The sequence below is a fragment of the Rattus norvegicus genome, chromosome 2, assembly GCF_021556685.1.
Source record: "Rattus norvegicus strain SHRSP/BbbUtx chromosome 2, alternate assembly SHRSP_T2T, whole genome shotgun sequence".
NCBI classification, from domain to species: Eukaryota; Metazoa; Chordata; class Mammalia; order Rodentia; family Muridae; genus Rattus; species Rattus norvegicus.
The window spans coordinates 119,742,874-119,761,437 of record NC_141535.1 but is presented as its reverse complement, the minus strand read 5'-3'; the positions used below and the strand labels follow the sequence as shown (position 1 = coordinate 119,761,437).

The 18,564-nt window shown below is 42.3% G+C and overlaps 1 pseudogene; it reads right to left on the bottom strand.

Annotated features, from left to right (window-relative positions):
- Positions 1-16,120: 16,120 nt before the first annotated feature.
- LOC147996217 (gamma-aminobutyric acid receptor-associated protein-like 2 pseudogene) lies at positions 16,121-16,473 on the bottom strand (annotated as a pseudogene).
- Between the last annotated feature and the right edge of the window lie 2,091 nt (positions 16,474-18,564).

Below are 18,564 nucleotides of genomic sequence, written 5' to 3'. Positions count from 1 at the left end.
AATTGGACGGTGTGCCCTTGTTGGAGTTGGTGTGGCCCTATTGGACAAAGTGTCTCACTGGCGGTGGGCTTCGAGGTTTCAGAAGGCGAAACCAGGCCCAGTGTTTCTCTCTTCTTGCTGTCTTCTGATCTGGATATAGAACTCTCAGCTGCTTCTCCAGCTCCATGTCTGTCCAGGCCCTGGCACTCCCTGCCATGAGAAGAATAGACTATAACTCTAAAACTGCAAACCAACCCAATCAAATGCCTTCCTTTGTAAGAGCTGCTGTAGTCATGCAGTAGAACACTAAGAGAAGTGTGAATAATTGTATCCTAAGAAATCGGAAAGCTCAGCTGTGCTGCTCAGGAGTCCTTTCCCTGGCATCTTGTGAGGTTTTCATTCCAGAGAGCTCCAAGTTGGAAGCAGGAAGAGAAACCGTGAAGATATGCAGATTATTTCTCATCATCAGATGTGCTGAGGGTACTGAAGGTCTCGTGGCAAATCGGGAGCTGTTCCCATAATGCCCCTGAGTGCATACTGAAGCAGGGGAAGGCGAGCAAACTTGTGCACTGCATTTCTGGGCAGGCAGGAGATGATCAGTCAAATAAATACCACAACAGATGCCATAATTAACAGGCAACAGACTTTGGAGAAGTCTGTGGTACATTCAAGAGACCAAATTTGAGAATGCATGGAGTAGAAAGAGCCCACATAAAAATCAATAGAATAGATGGATTGTGGGGCTGGAGAGATGGTTCAGTGTTAAGAGCACTAACTGCTCTTCTAGAGGTCCTGAGTTCAATTCCCAGCAACCACATGGTGGCTCACAACCATCTGTAATGGGATCTGGTGCCCTCTTCTGGTGTGTCTGAGGACAGCTATAGTGTACTTATATATAATAAAATAAAATAAACAAATCTTTAAAAAAGTAGATGGATTGTGTAATAAAACTTTAGCAGAGAACTTGTTTACAGAAAAGGGGCATTGAAACACAAGAAGTATCCTCCCCATTCTCTATCCAGCCTCCCTCTCCACTGTTCTCTCAACAAAAGCAAAAAAAAAAAAAAAAGAATTTAAAATGGATCAAACATCTTGACTTAAAACTTGAAACACTGAAACTTCTAGAAGAAGATATAGGGAATGCCTTTCAAGATACTGCAGAAGGCAAGAATGGTTTTAAAAATTTATTCTTTTCCCTTTACAACCCAATATCAGCCCTTCCTTTCCTCCCTCATAAAAGTCCTTCCCCCATTCTCCTTTCTCCTCTTTTAAGAAGGGGATACCCCCTCTGGGTGTCATCTTCCCTCCTTTCCCCCTAGATATCATGTTGCTTGGGGCAGCCTCTCCCTCTGAGACCAGACAAGGCTGTTTGGTCCATTAGGGGCTCAGGATTCACAGGTAGGCAGGTAGGGAACAAGTTCGAGGACAGCCCATGCTCCAGTCGTTTGAGGGACCTGCGTGAAGAGCAAGATGCTCACTTGCTACACAGGGGGCCTAGGTCCAGCCCACGTTCACTCTTTGGTTAATAAATGGGACCTCATAAAACTGAAAAGCCTCTGTAAGTCAAAGGACACTATCATCAGAACAAAACAACAGCCTACAAGACTGGAAAAAGATTTTCATTAACCATACATCCCACAGAGAGCTGATAGCCACCATATATAAAGAGCTCAAGAATCTAGACACCAACAACCCAAGTAACCAAATTAAAAATGGGGCGCAGAGCTAAATAGAGGATTCTCAACAGAGGAATCTCGAATGGATGAGAAGCTCCTAACGAAATGTTCAATGTTCTTTGTCATTAGGAAAATGCAAATCAAAACAACTGTGAGATTCCACTTGATGCCCATCAGAATGGCTAAGATCAAATACCCAAAGAACAGCACATGATGGTGAGATTGTGGAGCAAGACAAACACTACTTTACTGCTGGTGGAATTATAGTTCTGTACAACCACTCTGAAAATCAATTTGGCAGTTTCTCGGAAGATTGGGAATAGTTCTACCTGAAGACCTACTATACCACTCCTGGGCATATACCCAGAAGATGCCCCACCCTCCCACAAGGACACTTGCTTGACTATGTTCACGGCAGCTTTATTCATAATAGCCAGAAACTGGAAGCAACCTAGATGTCTCTCAACTGAGGAGTGCCTGCCCCAAATTGAGACCCATCTCATTGGCCAAAACTAATCTCTGACACTGTTAATGATACTCCATTAGGCTTGCAGACAGGAACCTAGCAGAACTGTCCTCTGAGAGGCTCCACCCAACAGCCAATGGGAAGAAATTCAGAGACTCACATCCAAACATTGGGTGGAGTTTGGGGAGTCTAACAGAAATGTTGGGTGAAAGATCCAAAAAAGGAAAGGAACTCCAAAGGGGAGACCAACAGAGTCAATTAACCTGGACCCTTGTGGCTCTCAGAGACTGAATCACCAAACACAGGCCAAGAACTTTTAAAATCAAACCTTGAGAGCAAAGGAAGAAGCCCTAAGGGCTGATAGATGGGACTACATGGAAATAAAAGCTTTCAGTATAGCAAAGGATGCTATCAGTAGGGCACACAGTCAGCTTACAAAATGGGAGGAAATCCTTACTAGTTACTCTTCAGACAAGGAGTGAATACAAAGAATTTCAGAAATTAAATATCAAGGAGGCAAAACTGTCAATCCGCAAATGGGCAAATGAATTGAATAGATAGTTAAAAAACCATATCAATATACAGCAAACCAGTAGCCAACATCAAATTAAATGGAGAGAGACTTAAAGCAATCCCACTAAAATCAGGGACTAGGCAAGGCTGCCCACACTCTCCCTACTTATTCAATATAGTTCTTGAACTCCTGGCCAGAGCAGTCAGACAACAAAAGGAGGCCAAAGGGGTACAAATTGGAAAGGAAGAAGCCAAAATATCACCATTTGCAGATGATATGATAGTGTACTTAAGTGCCCCCAAAAGTTCCACCAGAGAACTACTAAGCCTGATAAAAACTTCAGCAAAGTGGCTGGATATAAAATTAACTCAAACAAATCAGTAGCCTTCCTCTAGTCAAAGGATAAACAGGCTGAGAAAGAAATTAGGGAAATGACACCCTTCACAATAGTCCCAAATAATATAAAAAACCTCTGTGTGACTCTAACCAAGCAAGTGAAAGATCTGTATGACAAGAACTTCAAGTCTCTGAAGAAAGAAATTGAAGAAGATCTCAGAAGATAGAAAGACTTCCTATGCTCATGGATTGGCAGGATTAATATAATAAAAATGGCCATTTTGTCAAAAGCAATCTACAGGTTCAATGTAATCCCCATCAAAATTCCAACTCAATTCTCCATAGAGTTAGAAAGAGCAATTTGCAAATTCATTTGGAATAACAAAATACCCAGGGTAGTGAAATCTATCCTTAACAATAAAAGAACTTCTGGGGGAATCTCCATCCCTCCTGACTTCAAGCTGTATTACAGAGCAACAGCGATAAAAAACTATATGATATTGATACAGAGACACGCAGGTAGATCAGTGGAATAGAATTGAAGACCCAGAAATGAACCTACACACCTATGGTCACTTGATCTTTGACAAAGAAGATAAAACCATCCAGTGGAAAAGAGACAGCATTTTTAACAAATGGCGGTCAGCATGTAGAAAAATGCAAATCGATCCATTCTTATCATCCTGTACAAAGCTCAAGTTCAAGTGCATCAAGGACCTCCACATAAAACCAGATACACTCAAACTAATAGAAGAAAAAGTAGGGAAGAACTTCCAACACATGGGCACTGGGGAAAATTTCAAAACACCAATGGCTTATGCTCTAAGATCAAGAATCAACAAATGGGATCTCATAAAATTGCAAAGCTTCTGTAAAGCAAAGGACACTGTCATTAGGACAAAATGGCAACCAACAGATTGGGAAAAGATCTTTACCTCGAGTAATCTGATAGAGGGCTAATATCCAATATATACAAAGAACTCACGAAATTAGACTGCAGGAAGACAAATAACCCTATTAAAAAAATGGGGTTTAGAGTTAAACAAAGAATTCACAGATGAGGAATGCCAAATGGGTGAGAAACACCTAAAGAAATGTTCAACAGTCTTAGTCATCAGGGAAATGCAAATCAAAACAACCATGAGATTCCAGCTCACACCAGTGAGAATGGCTAAGATAAAAAGCTCAGGTGACAGCAGATGCTGGTGAGGATGTGGAGAAAGAGGAACACTCCTCCATTGTTGGTGGGATTGCAGACTGGTACAACCATCCTGAAAATCAGTCTGGAGGTTCCTCAGAAAATTGGACATTGCACTACCTGAGAACCCAGCTATACCTCTCCTGGGCATATACCCAAAAGATGCTCCAACATGTAACAAGGACACATGCTCCACTATGTTCATAGCAGCCTTATTTATAATAGCCAGAAGCTGGAAAGAACCCAGATGCCCTTCAACAGAGGAATGGATACAGAAAATGTGGTACCTCTACACAAGGAAACAGTATTCAACTTTCAAAAACAATGACAGCATGAAATTCATAGACAAATGGATAGAACTAGAAAATATCATCCTGAGTGGGGTAAAGCAATCACACACACAGACACACACACACACACACACACACACACACACACACACACACACACAAAACAAAAAAACCACACATGGTATGCTATGCACTCACTGATAAGTGGATATTAGCCCAAACGATTGAATTACCCAAGATACAATCTACAGAACCACATGAAGCTCAAGAAGGACGAGCAAAATGCTTCAGTCCTTCTTAGAAGGGGGAACAAAAATATTCACAGGAGGGGATATGGAGATAAAGTTTGGAGCAGAGACTGAAGGAATGACCCTTCAGAGACTGCCCCACCTGCGGATCCAGCCCATATATATATACAGCCACCAAGCCCAGACAATATTGCTGATGCCAAGAAGTGCATGCTGACAGGACCCTGATATAGCTGTCTCCTGAGAGGCTCTGCCAGAGCCTGACAAATACAGAGGTGAATGCTCACAGTCAACCATTAAACTCCTCCCCATTGGCGGAGTTAGAAAAAGGATTGAAGGAGCTGAAGGGGTTTGCAACCCCATAAGAACAATACCAACCAACTAGAGCTCTCAGGGACTAAACCACTATCATATGGACAGACCCAGGGCTCCAACTGGATATGCAGCAGAGGATAGCCTTGTTGGGCATCAAAGGGAGGAGAAGCCTTGGTCCTGCCAAGGCTGGACCCCCCCCCCCACAGTGTATGGGAATGTCAGCACGGGGAGATAGGGAGGGGTGGGTGATTGGGTGGGGGAAGAAGAAGGAGGGGGACGGGATGGGGGTTTATGGATGGGAAACTGGGAAAGCGATTAACATTTGAAATGTAATAAAAATATGTCCAATAAAAAGAGAAAAAAGTAATTTAAATATTGCTATTTATAATACAATTTGTAATTACTATTACAAAAACAAGTAAACATTATTTTTGAAGCATATTATATATTATTTCGTGAAACATGAATACGAAGTAAAGAAGACTATGGCAATTAAAAAACACACACATGAAAGGCCAAAAGCTATTTTTAAAATGTTCAATACTCCTAGCCAACAGGAAGTGCAAATTAAGACTACTTTGATATATCACCTCACTCCAGTCAGAATGGCTTTATCAGCAAACTTGGCAGCGAACGTTGGGGAGCTTGTAAAAAGAGGAGTTCTTATTTACTGTTGAGGGTGTGCAAATTAATACAAATATTGTGGAAATCAGTTTGGAGATTTTCCACAAAATTAAAATTAGAACTGCCACATGACTCAGCTCTCTCACTACCAGGCTACCTGAAAACTGAACCATAGCTAATAAACCCATGTTTATTGCTGCTTAATTAACTATAGCAAAGAACGGGAATCAACTTGATGTCCATTAACAGATGAATGGATAATGAGAGTTTGGTATACATAAGAACTGCAGTAGGATTCAGCCCTAAAGAAAAACGCAGTCACCAAGTTTGCAGGACGTGGATGGACTTGGGATGTTAAGTGACATCACACAATCTCAGAGAGGTAAAAGCTGCATTTTTTCTGTCCTGTGCAGGATCTAGTCATTAATATATGTACACATCCAGGCAAACGTACAAGTGGGGAGGTTTGTATAACATGAAGAGAGGGAACATGAGGACCTAAATATTAGAGGGCACAGAAGGGCTAATGGACCCAAGGAATGGATGAGGAAGGAAAGCCAGTTATTTTTCTGGCTCTGTGTCATGGACTTGTCCCTTTCAGTGGTGGGTAAATGCATAAAAAGATATTTGATAGTCAAAGTGTAAAATCCAGTGCAAAGCACCACAGTTTCAAAATGCCTATTCTAATTGTATAGACGTTCATTGAGATGTATAGATGGTGTCTGTCTGGTTTCAGTATGTGATGTTTCTTTATTCCCAAGGTTTTTAAAGCAATTGAGTGAATTAAAAATACAGTAGCAACAATGCCGTCGAAATAACTATAAAGACTTACTGTAATTTTAGTTACTATTTTGTGTGCATATGTCTCTCTCTGTGTCTGTCTGTCCCTCTCTGTCTCTCTTTGACTCTGTCCCTGTCTCTCTGCCTCTGCCCGCCCTACTCTCTCTCTCTCTCTCTCTCTATGTGTGTGTGTGCACGTGAATCAGTCAGGGATTGCCAAGATGCTAAGTCATCAAGCTTCAGTTTAGTTCAAGGGTAGATGGATAGGCACATGAACGTGAGTTTAAGACCTGTGCGGGTTGGGTTGGGGATTTTGCTCAGTGGTAGAGCGCTTGCCTAGCAAGCGCAAGGCCCTGGGTTCGGTCCCCAGCTCCGAAAAAAAAGAAAAAAGAGAGAGAGAGAAAAAAAAAGACCCGTGCGGATGCTCAGCTGAATGTACTGACTGAAAAAGTGATGATTACCAGGAACTCACTGTCTTATGGGAAAGATATAAAGACAAATTAGCCATAAAGGAAAGAACAGGAGGAGGAAGGGTAAAAAGGAAAAGAGCAAATAATTTATACCGTGGTGGAAATTTTAGGTGGGAAGTAGATCTCAATGTCAAATGCAAGATAGTGATGTATATGTATATGTATATGTATATGTGTATGTGTATGTGTATGTGTATGTGTATGTGTATGTGTATGTGTATGTGTATGTGTATGTGTATGTGTATGTGTATGTGTATGTGTATGTGTATGTGTATGTGTATGTGTATATGTATATGTATATGTATATGCATATGCATATGCATATGCATATGATGTATATATGTATATATGTATATATGTATATATGTATATATGTATATATGTATATATGTATATATGTATATATGTATATGTATATGTATATGTATATGTGTATATGTGTATGTGTATGTGTATGTGTATGTGTATGTGTATGTGTATGTGTATATGTATATGTATATGTATATGTATATGTGTATGTGTATGTGTATATGTATGTGTATGTGTATATGTATGTGTATGCATGCATGTGTTTTGTGTATGTGTGTGTGCGTGCATGCGTGTGTGTATGTGTGTGTGTGTGTGTGTGTGTGTGTGTGTGTACTTTTAGAGTTTACCACTTAGCATTGCTTTGCTGGGAGAGTTGATGCTGATAGTAGAGCTGAGAAATTAGTGATGGGTGAGAAGAGACAAGCACTGTTGAGGGGAAGTCTTCTGGGAAGCATTTTCTTAGTTTCCACAGCATACAGAAGCTATATTCTAGAGGTGGTCAAGGTTGTGCCTCACCCTGGAAAGTGAACTTGGTAATGTAAGCGTTGCCCAGGTAACTGGTTTTGAAGGTGTGAAAGGTCATGGAGAGCAGCTGAGACTTGCCACTGAGAGGGCAAGAGAGGTCACTCGAAGTGCAGTCTCAGTGGCAGTTGATGGCCTTAGACTGAAGGGGTCATGTAAAGTAGTTGAGGTTTGGCACCATGAAGAGCGCCTATGAGAGGCTGTGGTGAAAGTGCAGTCCAGTTGCAGCAGTCCAGTCCCAGCGTTTTGGAGATGCCAGTACCATGGGAGGATCACCAAGAGCAGCAGCAGCAGTGGAATGGAGCCAGGCCGTGCCTAGAAAACAAGTTGTGTGTGTTGCAGAGGACAGAGTCAGAGAAATGACTCAAGTCCTTTGGAGGAAGCCAGAAATGAATAAACAGCAGACATTGAACATTGAATTATTTATACAGTTATTTAGTCTCTACCTGCTGCAGGAAAAACAACACAAACAAAAAATAGAATGAAAACCTTTTTGATAAGGGGCGAGCGCTCTGCTTATCTGCAGGTATAAAGATTAGTATCAAGAATGTACTTAGAGAATAGAATGTAGTTTGGGAAAGTGGCAGTAGCATGTTCTCCTCTAGGTTTTATAGCTGCACTGACCATGGGTAGCTGACAGGAGAACCAGGCATGAATTCCCTGCTGTTGAGTGGGCGTTCATTCCAATTAACATGTTCCTTGTTATAGCCAACATAAGAGCCACTGCTGGTCTTGGGGCTATCTTGCCCTGCATTGTGGTCCACAGGCCCACAGGCTTTGGATATTGTGTGTCCACAGTCCAGTACAGCATGCTGGAGTACTGGAGAGACAATATCCAGTAGAATACTGGAGTTATAACATCCATCTTCCGGCACAATCAAAGCTAGTCCTCAGGGAGGAACTTGCCAAATCCCGTTAGATTTTCCCAAGTCCCTCATTTGAAGTTCATGGCAACTTCAAGTTTTCAGCAACAGGGACTCACCTTCAATCTCTAAGAGGCCACCAGGAGCAGTGGCAACAGCCTGCATAGTTTTTGTAGACTCCTGGACTCTCCTAAACTACTAGAAAGGAGAGTTTTCATACTCACTACCAGAGATTTTGTTAGAAAGCCTGTTGTTCTTGGAAAGAACATTATCACTGCAAGAAGTACAACTCTAATTCAACTACACACACATGCATATACATATCCAATTGTACATATAATTACATACATATGTCTATATACACACATAATATATATGTATATAATATATGCAATTATATATTTATATATGTTGCATAATTTTAGATAAATATAAAGTGAAGTGATTCCTTATGGATTTTTCAAACATCTTTGTGATTTATCCATCCTTCTTCCATTTCCCTGTTTGTTGTCCCCCTTTACACCTGGGTTAAAGTCCCTGTCCCATTTCCCCCTTCATTACTATTGGAATGTAGGCTTCAAGCTGTTCTGATGTCCAAAAATCTAAAACAAATGAAAGGATTAAGTCACAGCTAATGACATCATATATGGGGAGCCACCATTCCAAATCACCTATTGGTTATACGTTCATAATAGGCGTTTCATCAATGTTGGTCTTGTCTTTTCTTCTTTTGTCTTTTTCTTGTCTTTTTCTTCTTCTCCACCTCCTCCTCTACACCACCTTCTCCTCCACCACCACTTCCCCCTGCTTCTCCTCTTTTTTCTGTTATAGATGGTGTGATGGTTGTATATGTTTGTCCCTGGGAGTGGCACTATTAGAAGGTGTGGCCTTTGTTGGAGGAAGTGTTGTGTGGGTTTTAAGGCTCTCATCCTACCTGGCTGGAAGGCGATATTCTGCTAGCAGCCTTCAGATGAAGATGTAGAACTCTCAGCTCCTCCTGCACCATGCCTGCCTGGATGCTGCCATGCTCCTGCCTTGATGATAATGGACTGAACCTCTGAACCTGTAAGCCAGCCCAATCAAATGCTGTCCTTATAGGACTTGCATTGGTCATGGTGTCTGTTCACAGCAGTAAATCCTAACTAAGACAGATGGGGTCTGACCGTGCAGCCATAGTTGGCCTGGAACTCATTATTCAGGCCAGGTTGTCCTCAAACTCACAGAGCTACGCCTGCTTCTGCCTCCCAGACGCTGGGCTGAAGCTGTGAGCCATCACCTCCCCCACGCGTGCTCCTACTTCCCCCACTATTGATGTTTCCCACTTATTTTCCCAAGGCCTGTGATTTTCTTTGGGCTTCAGGACAAAAGCATAGCTACTTTGGTGTTACTCAAGGTCAGGAGGGATGTGGCTACGTCTCCTGTGAGAAAGAAGAAAACCGTACTCTCCTCCTCATGGTACTTGTTACAGCTCAGTTCAAGGGTCGAGACACAAATAATGAGGACAGTGATAATGGATTGAGCATGCTTTGGTGGCAGTTTTATTTGTGGTGCCATACATGGCTGGCTATGTTAGTATATGGAGATTTCTGAGTCAACTTTCCAATCCTGCATAGTAATCCCCTTATCTGAAAATGGGATTTGTGCACATACCTCCCACATGTATCATAAGTAGCCACCCTTCCAGTGTTGCTGTGAAATGCAATTTGTGTGCAGATGAAAAGTTTGCAGACCATGGGTTGACGCCAAAAAGCTCTACAAAGCTTACATGCTGTGTGGTAAGCTTTCTGAGTCCAATCCCCATTGCTCCTGTGGTCTCCTTCCTTACTGATTTTTATCCTGTGGCCAAATAGGTTTTGTGAAATTTGCAAAATGAGCTAATCAAGTGGGCACAGCTGAGGTTCATCTGAATTTCTAGGAGGTTCTTAGATATGCCAAGCATAAAGTGGAGTTGACGACTGGACCAGGCAGCTGGTAGTGAAATATAAAGGGAGGGGAGGTAAGGTGACCTGGATTTTCAATCATTTTTAAGAAAACAAATTTACAGCGCAGGGACCTAGGAGCAGTCAGAGGCAGGGCCCTTTGGGTTTCTGCCTGCACCGGGAACTGAAAGCCAGTCGCCAGGTGTGCCTACACACTTGAAGGAAGTAGTCTTTTTTTTTTTCTTTTTTTTTTTTTTTTTTTTTTTTTCGGAGCTGGGGACCGAACCCAGGGCCTTGCGGTTGCTAGGCAGGCACTCTACCACTGAGCTAAATCCCCAACCCATGCCTACACACTTGAGAGCAGAGGTAAGACCAACTTTTCTGCTCCAAGCGACCCACCTAGTGGCCTCAGAACACACAAAGATAGAAGTCCTCTGGGACAGGACACTTGTGGTTTCTGTCTGTGCCCGGAACTGAGTTGAACCTGTCCCACAGCTCCCTGCACCCAATCCCGTGGGGGAGAGAGCTGAACTCCCAGAAGTTCGGACAATCCTGAGACCGCAGAACAGACTGCCACTTCTGCCCACTTCTGCACAAGAAAACAAATTTACTTTCTGAGGCGCTTGGAACAGTGCTCTAAAGCTGTCGTACTCCCAACGTAAGGTTCTTATTTATGTTGTGCGTGACACTGTTCCTACCTAGGAACAGGAGGTATAAACAAATATCTGCTCATCCCAGACAGGAACTGACCACAACCCTAGGTCCATCTTGGCAAACCAATGAGTTCTCGGGGTTGTGTAGTGGAGCGTAGGTGAGGGGTTGCTTACAGGAACGTGGGCAATTCAAAGGCATTAGTGAAGGGTTATCCAGGATGGGTGACAACCCAGGAACGTTGTAACCCTGGAGCTTTCTACAACTCGCTTGCAGTTCAACAGCTTTGAGAGTCTCCTCGCCTCAGGAGCCCTTACTACTTACACAGCCTTAGGGAAGGAGAGCCCTTGTGACTCTAATATATCTCAGGGACTTTCCAAGACTCGTGCATTATTTGCTTCTTGAGTCTTACCAGCCTTGTTTCAAGATGGGATGTTTGAGTTGGGAAGAAATGGGTATCACCCATTGAAAGGTAGAAGTTTTAAGGTTGCCCCTCTAGACAAAAGTTTAGAGCAGAAGAAAGAAACTGGTCGGGCCCTGGAACTGCGATTACACCAGCCGGTTTGACAACTCTCTCCCAGGAACTAGCTGACCATAAAGTTAAATTAAAATCTTAGAGAACAACCTTGAGAAGCAGGAAGCTTCTCCCAGGAACTGATAGACCATAAAGTTAAATAATATTGAGAAACAGGAAGCTCCTCCTTGTGATTTTTCACTGGTATTCTCAACATTTTCCAATGATGCCCTCCCTACCCCCTTGGGTTGTGGCTTCTTCCTTTAAATTCCCCTTCTTTTAGCTACTGGTCGTCGAACTCCACTGCCCCTGCGTGGGATACGAGTCTCGACCCCAGTGCCCTATCGATAAACCTCGTGTAAATTACAGCAAGGACAGTCTTACATGAGTTCTTGGGGGGTTGCGTCATCCCGGGACTTGAGTGAGGGTCTCTCCGCTCTGGGGGTCTTTCACCGTAATCTACCTACCATCTGTTTTGATAGCATTCACGGTAATTGGCACGAATCTTCATACAAACACACAAAAAGGAGTGCTTGCCTACAGTAGGTGCTGATGTGAAATTAGAGAAAAGAATACAGGATTCAGCAGCTTGCAAGTGAAGGAACATGGAATAATGTTTTTACTTTCTAGAAAAATTAGTAAATTTTCAGTGTTATGTAAACATCTTGATTTATCTTAAATAACCAATCAAGAAAGGAAAATTATCTTAGCTGATGGTTTTATAGCAACATATCTGTCTTACTAAAATGTGATTATTTGTGGTTTAAAGAACATACAATTATTCAAAGTACAATATGTTAAGGAATCATTGTAGTGCAAAAAGATTAGTTGGAGAAACGTTCCAAATAAACTACAAATTATTTTCTAGGAACTCTATGGTTGCCTGAAGGGGAGATAGATTATCCTCACTGTGGTGGCTTGAATAGGAATGATTCTCATAGGGTCATGTATTTGAATGCTGAGTCACCACAGAATGGTGTTGCTTGACATGGATTAGAAGGTGTGGCCTTGTTGGAGAAAGAGTGTCACTGGGGTTTCAAAAGCCTAGGCCAGGCCCAGTACATTTCTCTTCCTGTTGCCTGCAGATCTGGATGTAGAATTCCCAGCTATTTCTCTAGCACCATGTCTGCCTGGGTGCCACCATGTTTCCAAACATGATGCAATGGATTAAACCTCTAAAATAGACATAAGTCCCAACTAAATGCTCTCTTTTACAAGAGTTGCTGTGGTCACGGTGTCTCTCCATAGCAGTAGAACACTAAGACACTCAGTTTCTTTCTTTCTATGTTTTTTCAGTTTGTCTATTTTTTTGAAACAAACAAAATGAAACCTCATAGGAAAATGAAAGGAAATGTTTTGAATCTGAAGATGAGCTGGTGAGAGCTGCCGTCTATATAGTCTGTTGAGTATAAGTCATTTACTTAGCTCTTTGATTTTCCTCAATGATATTTTTATATTTTTTAGTGTTCAGGTTTTCCATGTTATATTGTGTTTACCTCTGAATATTTCATATTGTTGTTGGTATTCTAAATGGTCCCATTTCTTTATTTGTTTATGTATTTTTAGCACTGTACTCAGAAGGCTGTGTCCTCATACAGGTAAGTGCTGTGGCCTTATGGTGCCTAGAGCATTTGTCCTTCTGAGAGTCACAGGCCCTCTGGCTTGTCTACAGCTCATCTGTTTCCAGACGCTTGCACACTTGCATTAGTTCCCACACAAGATCTCCCACACCCCCAAATGCAGCTCGTAGCCAGGGAATTTGATGCTTATGCTTATAGCTCAAGAACTAGAAAACACTGTAAACAATTGTTCAAAATGTCAATTTCTTTTTTACAACATTATTTATATATGTATGTATTTATGTAAGTATCTGTATGTGTGTATATGTATGTATGTGTATATGTATGTGTATATGTGTGTATGTAAGTATATATATGTAATGTATGTGTATGTATGTATGTATGTAGGTAGGTAGGTAGGTAGGTAGGTAGGTATGTGTGGGTTTGCATGTGCACACATATGAGCCATGGGTCAGAGGACAACTTCCAGGAACTGGTTCTCCTTCTAGCAAGTGGTCCTGGCATGAAGTTGTAGGGCTTGACAGTAAGCACCTCTACGATCTGAGCTCTCTCTGTGGCCCATTGAACTTCAACTTCTAATTGATTAATGATATTATGTAGAATTACACCCCATGTTTAGAAATATTGATCTTATAGTTTGTACCCTTGCTAAAGTCATTTTCCCTACACCCGTTGTTTCTTGTATAATCTTTCGAATTTTAAGCATAGGAATTTCCGACTCCTATAAATAAAGACAGGATTATTTCTCTTTTTTGCCTTTATGAGGAGGCTTTATTGTTAATTATTTACCTTACTAGTCTCAGAAAGAACAGATTAGCTCAGTCCAACATGATTTGCAATTGGTAAAATCTAGGGAAGCAGGTGTTCTGGTAGCTAAGGATTTAATTTGGGTGCTTTTTCTTTTTCTTTCTTTTTTTTTTTTTTTTATTAACTTGAGTATTTCTTATATACATTTCGAGTGTTATTCCCTTTCCCGGTTTCTGGGCAAACATTCCCCTCCCCCTCCCCTTCCTTATGGGTGTTCCCCTCCCCACCCTCCCCCCATTGCCGCCCTCCCCCCAACAGTCTAGTTCACTGGGGGTTCAATCTTAGCAGGACCCATGGCTTCCCCTTCCACTGGTGCTCTTACTAGGATATTCATTGCTACCTATGAGGTCAGAGTCCAAGGTCAGTCCATGTATAGTCTTTAGGTAGTGGCTTAGTCCCTGGAAGCTCTGGTTGCTTGGCATTGTTGTACTTTTGGGGTCTCGAGCCTCTTCAAGCTCTTCCAGTTCTTTCTCTGATTCCTTCAATAGGGGACCTATTCTCAGTTCAGTGGTTTGCTGCTGGCATTCGCCTCTGTGTTTGCTGTATTCTGGCTGTGTCTCTCAGGAGCGATCTACATCCGGCTCCTGTCGGTCTGCACTTCTTTGCTTCATCCATCTTGTCTAATTGGGTGGCTGTATATGTATGGACCACATGTGGGGCAGGCTCTGAAGGTGTTCCTTCAGTCTCTGTTTTAATCTTTGCCTCTCTATTCCCTGCCAAGGGTATTCTTGTTCCCCTTTTAAAGAAGGAGTGAAGCATTCACATTTTGATCATCCGTCTTGAGTTTCATTTGTTCTAGGCATCTAGGGTAATTCAAGCATTTGGGCTAATAGCCACTTATCAATGAGTGCATACCATGTGTGTCTTTCTGTGATTGGGTTAGCTCACTCAGGATGATATTTTCCAGTTCCAACCATTTGCCTACAAATTTCATAAAGTCATTGTTTTTGACAGCTGAGTAATATTCCATTGTGTAGATGTACCACATTTTCTGTATCCATTCCTCTGTTGAAGGGCATCTGGGTTCTTTCCAGCTTCTGGCTATTATAAATAAGGCTGCGATGAACATAGTGGAGCACGTGTCTTTTTTATATGTTGGGGCATCTTTTGGGTATATGCTCAAGAGAGGTATAGCTGGATCCTCAGGCAGTTCAATGTCCAATTTTCTGAGGAACCTCCAGACTGATTTCCAGAATGGGTGTATCAGTCTGCAACCCCACCAACAATGGAGGAGTGTTCCTCTTTCTCCACATCCTCTCCAGCATCTGCTGTCACCTGAGTTTTTGATCTTAGCCATTCTCACTGGTGTGAGGTGAAATCTCAGGGTTGTTTTGGTTTGCATTTCCCTTATGACTAAAGGTGTTGAACATTTCTTTAGGTGTTTCTCTGCCATTCGGCATTCCTCAGCTGTGAATTCTTTGTTTAGCTCTGAGCCCCATTTTTTAATAGGGTTATTTGTCTCCCTGGGGTCTAACTTCTTGAATGCTTTGTATATTTTGGATATAAGGCCTCTATCTGTTGTAGGATTGGTAAAGATCTTTTCCCAATCTGTTGGTTGCCGTTTTGTCCTAACCACAGTGTCCTTTGCCTTACAGAAGCTTTGCAGTTTTATGAGATCCCATTTGTCGATTCTTGATCTTAGAGCATAAGCCATTGGTGTTTTGTTCAGGAAATTTTTTCCAGTGCAATTTGGGTGCTTTTAATACTTAGCCTTCTAACACTTCGAACATAACCCAGAACAACGCAGCAGCCCGCCTTTTCACTTCAATACCACACCTACCTCCCTTCATTACGGAAATATCTTCATTAAATTTGATTCCCAGAGGACAGGTTCCCTGGAGCATATAGCCACGAGGTCAGTGCGCAAAAAGAAAACTGAAAATAAAACTCAGTATGGTAATTTACTAATCTAAGGAAGCAAAACCTTCCAGTATATTAAGTAAACCCAGTTACAAATGCACTAGTAGGTCTATGTGGAGGCTCTGCCGGAATACCTGAGAACAGCCAGTTATTTACAAGATACATGGGCAGGAAGGGTGCACCTAGCCCAGCAAGGGCCTCAGAAGCCAAAAGCGTTCTCTTCGCCGAGAGCACAAATAAGAATCCGTCTTCATCTTTTTCCTTCTCGTAAAGCTGTCCCATAGTTAGGCTGGACCATGGGACTGTCTTGTCCACAAACAAGAAGAGCGCCTTCTCAGAAGGAAGTTGGAGTCTTTTCCTGACGAGCCACGTGAACTGAGCCACAGCGACGTCAGATGGGACCAAGTATTCCTCTTGTCAATGTCAACAATCTGAAAGCTGGAGACTTCTTGCACGATCACTGGGAACCCGGTCGGGTTACTTCGCTCTGATCTTTGCGGATTCCATGTATCTGTGTTCCAGCGAGTGGTTCTCCTTAAACATCCACCTCATGGTGGCGGCTTCACTTTGGTGAAGCGACTACAACAATGGAGGCGGAGGCAGCGACGACCTACAGGATTATTTCTTAATCCCAATAAGCATGTCTTTTCTTTCTCCTCATTTCTTCACTGTGTTGGATCTCTATTGTGACGTATAGGACATAGAGTATATAACTACAGCGAGGGTTCTTTATCTTTCTTTTGATCTTGGGACTCAGTCATTATCGGTTTTTTTTGTCATTGATTTTTAAACAGTATGATATTAATTGTAAATTCGTTGTTGTTGCTTTTGTTGTAGAAGTGCATTATCAGCTTCTAACTTCTGACACTGGAAAAAAGAAAAAAATTGGGCCCAAAGTAAACAAAATAAGAAAGAAAAAAAAATAAGAGCAGAAACTAATGAGATAAGAAATAGAAAAATGACACAGAAAGTAAAATGCAAAGCTGGGTGACTCGAAGACAACTGCAATATCAAACTTGTAGGAGTGAACAGGAAACAGAGAGAAGATATGAATAGCAACGATAGTTATGAAAAGAGGACATTGTTATAAACACCGCAATAAATAATAAAGCATAATAAATGCAGTTAACACATGACTTTAGGTACATAAACTTGTACATCTACATAAACTGGTGATTCTTTTTTTTAATTAATCATTCCATTCATTTACATCTCATATGATATCCCACTTCTTGGTTACCTTCTCCACCAACCCCACCATCCCAAATCTGCCCTCCCGCTTCCCCTTTGCCTATATGAGAGTGCTCCCCCACCCACCCACACTTTCTCACTCTCCCACCCTACCCCCTCCATCATCTTCCTACACTGGGCCATCAAGCCTCCCCAGGACCAAGGGCCTCCCCTCCTGTTGCTATTAGGCAAGACCATCCTCCGCTACATATGTATCTGGGCCAGGATCCCTCCAGGTACACTCCTTGGTTGGTAGTCTAGACTCTGAGAGAAATGGGTGGTCAGGCCAGCCTGTGTTGTTCTTCCAATAGGATTGCAATCCCCCTCTATTCCTCCAGACCTTCTGCCAACTCCCCAACTTCCTTCCCAGCTCTGTCTGATGGTTGGCGCCAAGCATCCACATCTGCATTGGTCAGTTGCTGGCCTGACTTCCTCAGGAACCACTACACTAGGTTTCTGTCAGCAAGCCTCTCCGGACCATAGCAACAGTGTTGGGTTTGGTGTCTGCAGACATGATTGATCCCCAGGTGGGGCAGCCCCTGGTTGGCCCTTCCCTCAGCTCTGTGCCATTTTTTGTGCCTGCTCTTCCTTTGGACAGGAATATTTCTGGGTTAAGAACTTTTGAGATGGGTGGGATATCTCTATCCCTCGACCAGGGGCCATGTCTCTGCTGGAAGAAGTCTCTACAGGATCCACCTCCCCCTTCTCTGTGCATTTTGGCTAAAGTTGTCCTCATTGTGTCCTGGGAGCCTTGAATTTCCCTGGTGTCTGGGACCCTCGGTGGCCATCCCCAGTTCCTCATCCTCCCTGCCACATAGTTTTGTTTGCTTTCCTGGCCTCTCTCACATCTCCAGATCCTGATGTTGCCACCTTTATTCCTCCTCCTCCTTTATCTCTCTCTGGTCCCCCTTTCTCTCCACCTCCCACAATCATCCTGTTCCCCCCTTAATTTATCCATACCTTGGTCTTCCTTCCTTCTATGCTCCATATGTTCTGTAGGTTGTATTATGGCCATTGTGGGCCAGTAAATGTGATTCTTATCAAAGAATAAAACAACTCAAGTCTCTCTCCCTGTCTGTCTGTCTGTCTGTCTGTCTACCTATCTAGCTATCATCTGTTTATCTATTAAAGGAATTGTAGTAAAAAGGCTTCTACTTGGAATCTTTATTTGTTCTTATATAACTGTTAAGTTATAGTTTATAATAAAATTGCCAATATTATAAAAAATTTCAAATGAGTAAAATGTTACTTCTAAGAGTTGATAATATGTGTAGTTATAATCCTTCTTTCACTACACTCTCACGTCAGGCAGTTATGTTGTGATGCTTTATGGGCATCGCTTCTAAGATTACTGAGAGACACAAACTCACAGCTAACTCCCCTATCTTCTGGCTCTTACAATATTTCTGCCTC